The sequence below is a fragment of the Squalius cephalus genome (assembly GCF_949319135.1).
Source record: "Squalius cephalus genome assembly, chromosome: 8".
NCBI classification, from domain to species: Eukaryota; Metazoa; Chordata; class Actinopteri; order Cypriniformes; family Leuciscidae; genus Squalius; species Squalius cephalus.
The window spans coordinates 1,998,359-2,008,630 of NC_137129.1; positions in this window are offsets into that span (position 1 = coordinate 1,998,359).

Consider the following 10,272-nt stretch of genomic DNA (forward strand, 5'->3'; position numbering starts at 1 on the left):
GACAAACGCTCAAACAGCGCACGAATTCGGATAAGGTGTTGATCCCATGTGTCACTATAGACAACAATGTCATCCAGGTATACGGCACAACCCTCTAAACCAGCTGGCACTCTGTTCATTAAACGCTGAAATGTAGCTGGGGCATTTCTGAGACCAAATCTCATTACGGAGTAAGAATATAATCCAAATGGTGTAATGAAAGAGGAAATTTCCTGTGCTTGGGCGGTCAAAGGCACTTGCCTGTACCCTTTGAGCAAATCAAATTTACTGACATAGTTAGCTTATCCAACTTGGTCAACACAGTCTTCCATCCTAGGCAATGGATATGAGTCAGGTCTAGTTAGGATATTTACTCGTCTATAATCTGTGCAAAAACGCTGAGTGCCGTCTGATTTTCCCACTAACAAACAAGGCGAAGCCCAATCTGAAAAGGAAGGCTTTGCTATGTTGTTTTCAAGCATGTAATTGACTTCAGCCTCCAATTTCTGACGTTTGTCAAATGATTCACGATAAAATCATTGTCGGACAGGTTTAACATCGCCTACATCAATATCGTGTTCAATCAAGTGTGTACGAGAAGGAGTATCTGAAAAAAGAACAGAAAATTCAGTCAGCATAGAATTTAACTCAGAACGTTGTTTGCAAGATAAATGTTTTACCCATCCTTCTAAATTAGCCAAGGTCTCAGAGTTTTTTAGGCGAGGTTGTAAAATTACATCATCAGGTGATTTCACATCCTGTTGCACGTCACCTATTTGACTCAAACTAGCTAACGCAACTGAGGAAGGAATGACTTTAGGAGCAGCATTACGAGAATAAAAGGGCTTTAACAAACTCACATGGCACAACTGGGTATCTTTCCTGCGCTCAGGGGTAGAAAGAATATCATTTTGATCAGACACTTTTCGAAGCACAGTGTAAGGTCCTAAAAACTTTGCAGCAAAAGGAGAATCTGGTAAAGGATATAAGGCTAAAACCTGATCTCCTGGACTAAACATGCGAATCTCAGACTTGCGATTAAACCATCCTTTCATCTTTTCCTGAGTTTTTTCCAACTTTTCTTTTGCCAATTCCCCAGCCAAAACTAAACGTCGACGAAAACCCTGTATATACTGAATCAGACTCTGTGGTGGCTCCTCCGGTAAAGCAGCATTACTCAGTACCGCCAGGGGTCCCCGTACACAATGTCCAAAGACTAACTGATTGGGACTAAATCCCAAACTCTCCTGTATAACTTCACGTGTGGCCAACAACAACCAAGGTAGACCTTCCTCCCAATCACCTTTTAACAATATGCCCTCAACAAAGATTTTAACGTTGGCGAAAACGTTCTAGGGCACCCTGACTTTCCGCATGGTACGCACTGGATTTGTTGTGTCTAATGCCAAGCTGCCGAAGAACCTCTTGAAACATGTTAGATGTAAAGTTTGTCCCCTGATCACTCTGAACAACTTTTGGAATTCCAAAAATAGAAATGAACTGGGACAAGGCTTTTACAACTGATTGTGTGGTGATTGAACGCAAAGGAAATGCAGCAGGATATCGAGTGCTCTGACACATCACTGTCAATAAGTAAACGCTACCAGACTTTGAAGATGGTAAAGGCCCGACACAATCTACCAGAAGATGCTGAAAAGGCTGTTCCATAACAGGTATGGGATACAAAGGCACAGGTTTTATGGTCTGGTTTGGTTTTCCAGTCAACTGACAGATTGAACAAGTCTTAATATACTGCCTTACATCACTCTTAATACGAGGCCAGTAAAAATACTGCAGCAAATGTTGGTAGGTCTTATTTACGCCCATATGACCAGACACCCCACCATGAGCAGAATCCAACACAGCATTTCGCAAAGAAACAGGCACAACTACCTGTATAATTGGTTCAGTCAAACCTCCCTCTGTGTTAGAAGTCCACTTCCGCAATAGTACCCCATTTTCAATGAAGTACCCATTAACGGAACTCTCTGCTACATCAGGAGATAAAGCAGCATCAAACAGCGAGTTCAGAGATGAATCCTCTTTCTGAGCAGACACCCAGACCAGATGGGGAATAGAAGGCAAAGCAAGAAGACCAGGCACTACCCTCTTAGAGGTAAACAAATCCTTCACATCACTTAGTTTTGCATCGGCTGATTGTTTAAGCATTGCACGCGTAAGTGCACAAGACACAAATACCTCTGGATACTGCTGGGAGATATCAGTGTCACCCAATGGAGCAGGACAAGTAGCAACCACAGGTGGAGGTGGAACATCACGCCATACACGGTCACACGCCAGATTATTCCCCAAAATCACTGAAACTCCTTCCATTGGTAATGAAGGACGGACTCCCATCACCACTGCTCCATTTACTAAATCAGATTGGAGAAACATGTTATTTAGGGGTACAGACAATGTTTGCAAGCCAATGCCGCGAATCAGCACACTGTTTCCTGTATTGGACTCCTTAGTAAAAGGAAGGACAGTTTGCAAAATGAATGATTCCGATGCACCCGTGTCTCTGAGAATCTTAATAGGAACTTTCTCAGTACTTCCAAGCAATGACACATAGCCTTCTGTAATGAAGGGAGCATATCCAACATCTCCAACATTGCAAGGTACCACTGGTTTCTCCAGATTCTGTAAAATATCAAAACAGTCAGAATGATCTGTCTGAACAGATGAAATAGCAAAAGCAGGCTTAGGTTCAGGTTTAACACGCATCAGTTTTCCTTTAAGTGCTAAACAATCCTTTTTCCAGTGTCCCTTTAAATGACAATAAGCACACCGGTCATTTTTATCAGCGTAACTTTTAAAATTCCTCTCACTCTTATCAGACAAGGCATGACGGGCAGTTACACTCTCTGTTGGACTATCACTGAACTTAAACCTACTTCTCTTGACTTCACATTTATGAGTGAGTACATACTCATCAGTAAGAATGGCAGCCTCTTCCGTAGATGTAACATTTCGATCAGTCAAAAAGATGGAAACATGCTCAGACAAAGTGCTTTTAAACTGTTCTAACAGGAACAACTCATGAAGATCTTCACGACTACTTACACCTGAAGCAGCACACCAGCGATCTAACTGGATTTTTAAGTCTCTCACAAATTCACAATACGTCTGTTCTGCAGGTTTTCGCATGTTTCTAAATTTCTGCCGATAGGCCTCTGGTACCAGCTCATAAGCTTTCAGTATAGCCTCTTTAACCCTATGATAATTTTGACTATCACGAGCACTTAAAGAAGAATAAGCTTTTTGTGCCTTACCAGTTAGCACACACTGCAACATCAAAGTCTGTTCAGTATCTGCCCTTTTCATAACATCTGCCAAACGCTCCAACAAACTGAAGAATGTGTCTACATCAGTTTCACTAAATTTGGGTATCAGCTTAATATTATTGGCTACATCCAACCCTTTTCTGACAGAACTGGTTAGACCACTTGCACTGTCCCCCATTTTACCCTCACCAATTAACTGAAACCGCAAAGCCTCGACCTCCAATTTGCGAATTTCAATTTCACGATTCAATTTCGCCTTTTCTATCTCTAAAAGCATTAGTTCTTTTTGTTGCTCAAAAGAGAATGTGAAAGCAAGAACTGAAGATTGTGCAGCGCTATCATCATCATAAAAACCAACAGGCTTATCAGGATCAAAGACCTCTAACTTAACTAGAGCGGCTTTAACAATTAGTGCCACAGACTACTTTAACTTTTTTTCTTTGGTGGTTAAACAGATCTCATACCTAGCGGCCACCTCCAACAACTGTTCTTTCGTTAGTTGATCAAACAATCCCTCACAAGGAGACTCAAAAAATACATCTAAAACAGTAGCCATGATCTATTTTCTATTCAGCAGAACTCGTAATCGATTGCTTTAATTTACAAGCACCAACAAGTGATTATTCCCCCTACTCTTTCTCCTCCCCCCTAAAATAACTCAGCCCTAGTCTTCATGCCTCCACCAAGAGTCAAGTATTTTTAAGCACTCAAATACCATCAGATGTATAAACTCACGGACAAACCAGTGAGACATACAAAAGCGGCAGCGCTCTCAACTCAGTGTCAGCACAAAAACAACAAACTAACATAAAAAAAGATCAACGCAGTGCGTTGCTAAACCTAACGGGGAACATCACCATTAGTGTAACAAAATACAGAGTTCGCTGACAAATTACCTTTCAGCAATATTAGCTTACCGAGTAGAGTACACATACACAACAAAATCCTGTCAGAGCTAACGTTACACTGTATAGCCTAGAGAGAGAGAAAAAAACGTTTTTACAAAGGAAACTCTTAAGAGAAATCAATACACTTACCATACGGCCTATTTCGGTTACCACTTATTTTCTCTTCAGTTGAGAACAACAATGAAGAAAATCCAACGTTTTAAAGACACCGAAAACTCTAGCGCACATTTCCCAGTAACAAAAAAAACACCCACTGTTTGTTAGCACTAGCATGCCAAGCAACACGCAGGTGAATCGAATACCCGTCAAATACGCTCCGCCTACATACACACAGGCGCTAGCGAAAATGTTACAAGTAATACGTTTTTTCTTTTTCTTTTCAATAGAAGCTGGACCTTCCAAATTCTATCAAACATTTGAGGACGAGCCCCCAATTGTTACATTCCGGCTCAAGGAAGTAACAAAATAAAGGGATCAGAGTCCAAAAATGAATTAGACAAAATATTTATTTACGTCTAGGGGTTACATAATAAAGAAAATAGATGTTCAACAGAAAATAAGCAAACAATAAAGAGAAAAACAATATGAAGGTCCAGCTCCTGAGCACAACTGCAGGATAGGGGTCAGCACTCCCTCCCACAAAGGACAGCCATCTTAAATACTGCTTTTCAAATTCAACACAGGTGTGGATCCTTATCTGGCAACCTATTGGAAAAAGAGAAAACAGAACAAACCCAAAACAAAACTGAGCCGTAACACAGACCTTTACCTGGACTGTTCCCTGCTGGTGGAAGGAGGCCGTAGACATTTTCAAGAAACAGCTGTCCATTAATACTAATATAAGAACCGATGTTCCTGCTAAGACAAAAGCTGAGATAAAATTCGCCATAAAGCAATAAAACACACCCTGGACAGAAGATCGCAAAGAAAGAGCACAGGACATTGTCTTGTCCAAACTTCTCTCCTTCCTTATCTCTGCATCCCCCTCTCCCTTCTCCCTTCCTTTCCCGTGACGTCTCAAAGCGACACCGGGTCCTTAATGAACGAATATTTGAACTTTGGGATACCCAGAATAATCAAAGATCTAAATTAATTAATAATATTTATGATTATTTTCTAATAAGAAATACAATCTAAATGTGATTGTCATTTGAAATTGGAGTCAGATTAAAGCTGTAGTTGACAACTCTGGAGGATTGAGATAACTTAGCCACAATTTTAAATGTTTACAATATCATGCACCTCCCCAACTACCACGAGTACCCTCCCATCGAGTTTGCGTGCTCCGCAGCTCGTCATCATATTTTCTGTGAACGCGCCCGTCTCTTCAGCATCAATCTTCTTTTCTACATGTGTTTTCTTTACCTTGGTTGTTTTGGACATCCTAGCTCTGTTTTTTATCCGAGGAATTGTTAGTAGATTTTCTCTCTGCCGTCACGCTTTGTACAATCCAACGGCGAACTTCAGGCATGTGCATGTGATATTATAAGTACGTGCGCGAGGGGGGTGGGGGGTCTGTGGCATGCACGACCTGTGATTGGATATCACACAGCCCTGCACTGATTGGACCAGGAGAACCGGGAGCGGTGGATTTTTGCCAAACAAATAACAGGCTCCAGGTGGAGGTAGAAGCGCAGGTTTTTTTCTAAAATCATCTTATTTATGTTGTTTTGTCGGAGCATAGTTTCGGTTTCAGGAAATATGATCAAAAAAGTGTTGCCGACGGCAGCTTTAATATTGAAACTAAATTCTAATAAATTAAGTGAACTTCACTGGAGCGCTGAAGAGACATACACGCATCATACCTTCACCCACACCGTTGGATTCCGTCATTGGGCCAATGGGTGGTCCTTACAAAGTGGTGACCCCGACGTGATCTCCAGATTGCCTTTTCAGCAAAATATTGGGACTTGCAACAGCAAGAGGTTTGATCTTCTCTTTCTTCAGCCGTTGTGGTAAGTCAATTCTTATTTGCCTTTAAATGGATACTTCAGGATTTAGAATTAAGCTTTGTATTAGTAGAAAACCTGTAGTATTTTCTAATTACCATGCTTTAAACCCACATATCCCCCTGAGACGAGAGATTTATGTATTTTTTGTCTGGAAAAAATCCTCCGATGACGCAAAAATCGTCATTTTGCGCCATCAGTGGATTTTCTGTCCAGAGGCTAAAGACTACAGCCAGTAGGAGGCGTTGTTCCGCATGTTTTCAACCCGCCCATAGGAGGGTGGGATCTCACTCACAGAATGTACACACAGTGTCAGCTTTGGAAGCTAAGCTAGCAGGCTCTTGTTCTGTGGAGAAAACTGAGTAGTAGGAGAAAGCTGAATAGTAGGGGTTACCATCCTCCTTTTCCCGGACTTGTCCGGCGGGCGAGATCGTTCAAAATGTCCGGGATTCAGCTTTTGAGTTCTGCGGTCGCCATTCATTGTTTACATGCACACCTTTTGTTTCAATCTAGCTGAATTCATTCCGATTGGTGAGTCTGAATGTAGTGTTTACATGAACGCTAAACAAGTGATCGGTTGATGTGCGTTTTACCATTGCTAAGAAAATTCCCGCTCCTCCGTGAGAGATGTGAGACCCGGCGCGTCTCAGTAATGACGCCACCGGCCTCGCGCCGTTCTCCCGCGGCCATCAGCCTCGTCCTGCTCGCCACAGTAAACATGATGAATGGTGACTGTAGAAAGCAAAAGCCGAATCCCGGACATTTTGGGCGATCTCGAAATCCCAGGCAGACTCGTCACGGAGACTCACTAAGTTAGTAGCCTAACCTTGTTGTTTTCAACTGCGCCCTCTAACCGGTAGGCGTGGCCTCCTAGGGCAGCGAAGCAAGTGCATTCTGGGAGTTGTTGTCTTTCATCCACATAAGCCAAAAATACATTTTCTGGCTTTTCTCAGGTTAGAAGGCTCCGAATTAAAAAATTTCTTCACATTTCTTCTACATAAATGACCTATTTTAAATACACATTCATCTTTCCAGAGGTGAAGTATCCCTTTAAGTGTTGTAGGAAAATTCAGACACACCTCATATAGACACATTTGTAGAGTGGGTCGGCTATACCCAGTTAGACCGGAGAACGCAAAATGAAGATGATGATGTTTGCACTCCTAAATAATAGGGCTAATGCTATGTCTTTTCAGTGATTATGTTTCACAATCTTGCAATACCGTTCAAAGGTTTGGGGTTGGTAAGTATGAGTTCAATTGATGAAAAAGTCACAGTAAAGATTACAAAAGATTTCTATTTCAAATAAGTGCTCTTATTTTGAACAGAATACTGAAAAAAATGTATTGTGATTTCCACTGTTCAGCTGTTTTCAGTCAAGTCAAGTCAAGTCACCTTTATTTATACAAAATTGCATCATCGTCCACCTTAAGGCAGATCAATAATTTTGTTGAATATTAAATGTCCCCAACTAAGCAAGCCAATAGGCAAGGCAACAGCGGCAAGGAACCAAAACTCCATCAGGCGACAGAATGGAGAAAAAAAACCTTGGGAGAACCCAGGCTCAGTCGGGGGCAAGTTCTCCTCTGGCCAACGCGCAAACAGTGGATGATTATGATGGCAGCATTACAGGTCAAAGTCTAAATGAATCAGAATTCAGCATTGATAATAATCAGAAATGTTTCTTGACCATCAGATCATCATATTATAGTGATTTCTGAAGGATCATGTGACACCGAAGACTGGAGTAATGATGATAAATTCAGCTTTGATCACAGGAATAAATTACATTTTACTATATATTCACATAGAAAACAGCCATTTTAAATGACAATATATTTTCACAATATTACTGTTTTTACAGTTTTTTTATCAAATAAATGCAGCCTAGGTGAGCAGAAGACAAATTAATAATCTTTCTGACTCTAAACTTTGAAGGGTAGTAGAAGCTTTTTAATTGTCACTCTCTAAATGAATATGCTATGCCATATGAACAGCCAGTCAGTAATTACACTGATTTACATTTAACTTCCAGTGAACAAAGCTTCATTTTAGAGGTGGACACCATTGAAAGTAATTCCAGTTTTCAAATTGGTAAGTAGATGTTTATTCAGTCAGATATCAGATTCAAACCAGCAACTCAATTATTTATTCTAATAACCTAATTCAACTTTAAACTGTCTGAAAATGTTTACTTTTTACCTAATTTCTTGATGTTGAAAAGAGAAATGCCCATGTTATTTGTTAATGACCCATGTTGGATAGTACTTTTTTTTTTTTTTTAGAAAACATGCAAATAAAAGATACTGTTAACAAATTCATCCACACACAGATTGCATTTCGGAATTATTTTATTGATCATGTAATTACCACTTCAGTTGTTTGGCGACTCGCTGCCGTGTGTTAGTCCACAGCACCTTAACGCTACAAACTCCTCCAATGAAACAGCAGCTGGAATGATTGACAGATCTGTGATGTTTTCTCATCCATCAAGCTGTCAGTCATATGTTGAGAACTGGTCATAAGAGGCAAAAGCCCCTCTCTTGTCCACCGACTGGCCATCACAAGCTAGCAGCCAGTAGCGTAGGGGTAGAGATAAGTCTGTATCATCCCGTGACCTGTCTCCACAGCGCTGGGCTCGGCTCAGACGCGCTCCAGGTCTTTGTACCTCTTGTGCAGGACAGACACGTGGTCCTTAAAGAGCACTGGGTCCAGGCGAAGCTGAGAGTGCATTAGAGGCATGTAACCAAACCAGCTTGCGAAGGTGTTGACACACTCCTGCCTCTGGGTAAAGTGCTCTGGGTTCGCCCATGGCGCCATCTTAGTGCCCTTTGAAGGAGACAGAAAATAAGATGTAAAAAATACATCACTTTTAGGATCTAAAGTAATATGATAGGAGAGTATACCAAGATGTAGATCAAGGCAAATGGGACTGTATGTTCTATTTTTTTATCTGTTTCCTTCAATTTTTTTTTTATTTCAATAGACACTTTCTGCCTGTGAATCATCCATCTCTGACATTATGTATATTTTTCTATTTTATTATTACTATTATTTGTCATCTTGGTAACACTTTACAATAAGGCTCATTAGTTAATGTATTAAGTAGCATGAACTAACCAGCAATACATTTGTTACTGTATTTGTTAATCTTTGTTAACCCCCTGAGGTCGGCTATCGCGCCGGCGCGATAGGCTCGTTTTTTTCCGTATGAGTGCAAAAAAATAATAAAATAAAAATATTAATTTTTATCTTATATGCTTGTGTTGTACATCAATCTATCCTGTTAAGTGTGTATTATTTTTGTGTACACTCACAATAAAAACAAAGTGTTGTGCTTTTCGCCAAATAAAGAAAAATAAACGTGATGCGAGTTCTGCCTTCTATCTTTCAGTGTAGTCCATTCTGAAACGCGTCCGAAAATGAACAATAACTCAGCGAATACTCAGTCAAACAGGCAAACAGACATACAGGCATGAAGCTTGAATTCTCTTCTCTTAAATGAAGTAATTTATATAAAAAACAAATATTCTCATCTTGTGAAATCTGTATTAAAAGAGAGCGATTCCAGTCGAGCTAATTAGAGCTCATTCAAATGTAATGTGACTCCGCCTACGGAGAGCGCGCGCTATTCAAACGCAAATGAATGAGGCAATCCGCGCAATCCTGTGAACGCCCCCATATCAGCTCGAGAAACACAAGTTTATTCAGATCATTACTTGTTTACACCGTCTCGCAGCGCTGTGAGGAATAACAATAATGAAGTACCTCAGAAGTGCGGGTATATCGAGGAGCGAGCTGATGAGGAATAGGTTACTGTAAGTTTTTTTTTCTTCTCACGTGAATCGGGTTTCTGTTTTTGATGAATGAACGGCAGAGATGCGCGCTGTTTACCACAGCTCGCAAAAAGACAGTTTAAATTTAAATTGCGTTCCTGTGTGAATGAATGATGATGTTTTAGCAAACTGTATTGCCGTACTGAGTTGAGTAAAAATCGACAGAAATATGTTGAAATAAAATGTAGGCTATTTGTATAAGCAACGTTTTAAACTGAAAATTAACATTTATATGCCCTAATATTTCATAAAAACAATGTTACAGTCAGGCGTTTCTGTTTGTGTATGAATGTTTCGGTTTTAGCAAACTGTA